Genomic DNA, 3,684 nt, shown 5'->3' with positions numbered 1-3,684 from the left:
GGAAAGGAACAGTATTGGTCCTCTAGTATCTCTTGTATTGAAGAACCAGGAGACCACATGTGACGGCCAACCTCTCCCTCGTCCCTCAAGATCCCCTCGTGACCATACAAGTGAGAGATCATGTGACTTTTGATGATAGTCATGTGATGTTGTGTAGGTAAGGATGAGGAGTGGGCGGAGTGAGGGGAGGTGTGGTGAGAAAGGAAGTTGTGATGATGAAAGCTATGCTACCTCCTGAGTAAGAATATTAATGTGTCTATTAATGAATACTGTATAGTATAAATTTATGAGTGTGACCTAATATTTTTGTAAACAGCCAAAGCCACTTTCATTTTTAATGTGCTTACCTTGTAACCATGTGGGAAATAAAAATTATAGTAATAAATTTTTGTTGCTTTTTTTCTCAAATTCTTATTTCCAAAATTTGGCACATTTTTGACTGTTGACATGTGTACATGTACACACGTAGCTCCAAAATTTAGTGATGAGAATTAGCTTAAACATTTTATACAGCATGAAAATACAATGTACATGTACATTGCACATATTTAATACAAATTTAACATGTTTATGAATTAAAATTAGTAATAAATATTTTAGAGTCTATTTTGTCAATAAACCACAAAATATTAAATTTAATTACACTGTCTCTCTCAGAGGTTCCCTGTCATGGACTGGTGATATATTATGTAGTGGGTCAATATTACAGTGGGACCCACATCTACCAGGAGACTATTAGACCACACCCAGGAGGTCTGTGGGATTCACTGGTCACCAAATCATCAGCAACTGGTATCAGGAGGAAATGATAATATAGTGAGTTTATGATTTTATTATTTTATTTTATTGGCTTTAAAATCAACCCCCATTTTTATTACATTTTCTGATGTATATTGATGTTCTTATGCTATGTAGAAAATTTGAGCTTATTCTGACAAATATTTTCTGAGTTATGAACATTTTTAAAAAACAGCCATTTTCTGAAAAATACCCAAGGCTATAGCCCATGCTTTTTTCTAAAAAATGGCTAAGAGCTGTTTCCGACAAATAATTTTTGAGTTATGAGCATTTTTAAAAAAAACAGCCATTTTCGGAAAAATTATAGCCCATACTTTTTGTAAAAATTGGCTATGAAATCACCCCCAATTTTTATTACATTTCCTGATACATATTGATGTCCTTATACTGTATAGAAAATTTGAGTTGTTTCCGACAAATAATTTTTGAGTTATGAGCATTTTTAAAACTTGGTCAAATTTTGAAAAATACCCCAGGCTATAGCCCATGCTTTTTTGTAAAAAATGGCTCCGAAATCACCCCCAATTTTTATTACATTTCCTGATACATATTGATATCCTTATGCTGTGTAGAAAATTTTGAGTTGTTTCTGACAAATAATTTTTGAGTTATGAGCTTTTTAGAAATAAGCCAAATTTTGAAAAATATTCCCATGCTTTTTTCTTTAAAAAGGCTCCGAAATTACCCCCAATTTCTATTACATTTTCTTATATACTATGTCCCAACTGAGAATGGACCGGAAGTGGAAGCAGCTGCATTGGAATTTGAAAAATGTATCTACGACACTAATGACGTATTATAATGATATTCATAGAGACATGGCCGATATTTTGGCTATCTTGTTTCACTCTTAAAACAGTCTTGCTCTTCCTGATAAGCAGTACAATAGCTACTGGAGTCAACTAGTCTTCATAAAGGCCATCATTATCAGAAGATCTCGCTCTGTTAGCTTTTTAAAAGAAGAATTATCAGTTTGGGCACTGGACCACATGTGCTTATGTAAACTGTGACATCATAGAACATCATTGCGGTTAGCTTTGGTATGCCATTGGGTTTATAGGGAGAACCCAGTTCTCAGGGTTCCCAAGGGCTGAGAGACCCAAGACCTGAGATCCTGAAGCGGCATTGGGCGACTAAGAACCTGTGAAAGTCTCATCCTTATCCCACATTCCCTTAAAAAGTTATTCCAGTTTTTCTTGGTCCAAAGTCAGTTGGGACATAGTATACATATTGATGTCCTTATGCTGTGTAGAACTTTGAACTGTTTCCGACAAATAATTTTTGAGTTATATGCATTTTAAAAAATAGACCAATTTTTGCAAAATACCCAAGGCTTATAGCTATAGCCCATGCTTTTTTCTTAAAAAAGGCTCCGAAATTACCCCATATTTCTATTACATTTTCTGATACATATTGATGCCCTTATGCTATGTATAAAATTTGAGCTGATAATTTTCCAGTTATAAGTATTCAAGAATTTAAAAAACTGAGCCAAATTTGAAAAAGCAAAGGCTATGTGCATCCATGTACTGTACATGTACATGTCTACGTACATTTTCTTTTACTTATTACATGATACATTGTTTATTGGTATCATTAGGTTACGGTATACTGTTACTGTTCTTATGGGGTACCCAATGTATGCTCCTTTTCATCAAAGAGGGTAAGTCATGTTACTTCTCATGATGTCATTCCATTCTTTCTCTCTTGATCCTCTCTCTCTTGATCCTCTCTCTCTTGATCCTCTCTCTCTTCCTCCTACTTTCTATAGAAGAATTACTCTAACAACTAGATCAGTAGCATTGCTGAGGAAAATGATTGTTCCTATGACAACTGTACATGCACATGTACTGGTACATCCATGAAAAGATACTCAAGAATTTTACTTTTTCTTTTTTTTGTCGTGTATTGTCATAATTTTTAAAAAGCAATTGCTCTGATAAAATTAAGAATACAATTTAATAAGCAACAACAATAATAGAATTTTGATGCATTGAAATAAAGCATCTATCTTTGGAAGGACAAAAATTAATTATACTAATCTTTTATAATTGTCTAATAGTGTCTGTGCTAGTCTATCAGCTCTTCTTGTATTCTCTTGTTTAATTATTTCTAGAAACAAACCAAAATCTTCTCCATCCTCTCTAATGGATGCTTTAACTAAACTAAGCAGCTCGTCCATTCTTTGATTAGCAGTTAGTCCAGTGCTAGTATCAATAATTTGACTTTTCTCAGCATCACTTATCATCCTCTTCTCAACCAGCCTGTCTATCAGTGGATACAGACCAACCCTTTCCTTTATCATTCCAGTACATTCTGTCAATACTCTATGAGCAATATCAGATCTAAATGTACCTATTAATGATACATATTTAGTGATTAGTGTGTTATTATGATAATATCAACCATACCTTCTTCATTCCCTCTCCTGGTTTGACTGATACTAGCAGTAGAGGAGCTGGAGCTAGTACCTTGTACTGTTGAAGGAGGAGGAGGAGCAGTTCTCAGTGATCGGTGAATGAATAATGTAACAGGATCAGCCACTCCATCCAGTGGTACAGAGTAATGTAGTGATGGTACAGCACCAGGTGATCCATAGACTGATACCAGACAACATGGAGGAAGAGGATAATTGGCTTCACCAAAATTATCAACATCGCAACGACGCAACTATTAAAATACACATACCAACCATCAGTTATACATTATATTGCAGTACTTACTCTACAAGGATGAAGTTGAGGCTCAATAGTCCATCCAGTGCAGGGGCGTATCTAGGAATTGGGGAAGGGGGGTGCTGAGGGCGCGCGAAGCGCGCCGCGATTTTGGCCACACCCACTTTTACGGCGGTATAACGGCCTTTTCCTGCATTTTCGTCAATTACGG

Source organism: Amphimedon queenslandica, unplaced genomic scaffold (genome assembly GCF_000090795.2).
Source record: "Amphimedon queenslandica unplaced genomic scaffold, v1.1 AMPQUscaffold_13518, whole genome shotgun sequence".
Lineage (NCBI taxonomy): Eukaryota > Metazoa > Porifera > Demospongiae > Haplosclerida > Niphatidae > Amphimedon > Amphimedon queenslandica.
Note: the sequence above shows the minus strand (reverse complement) of the source record.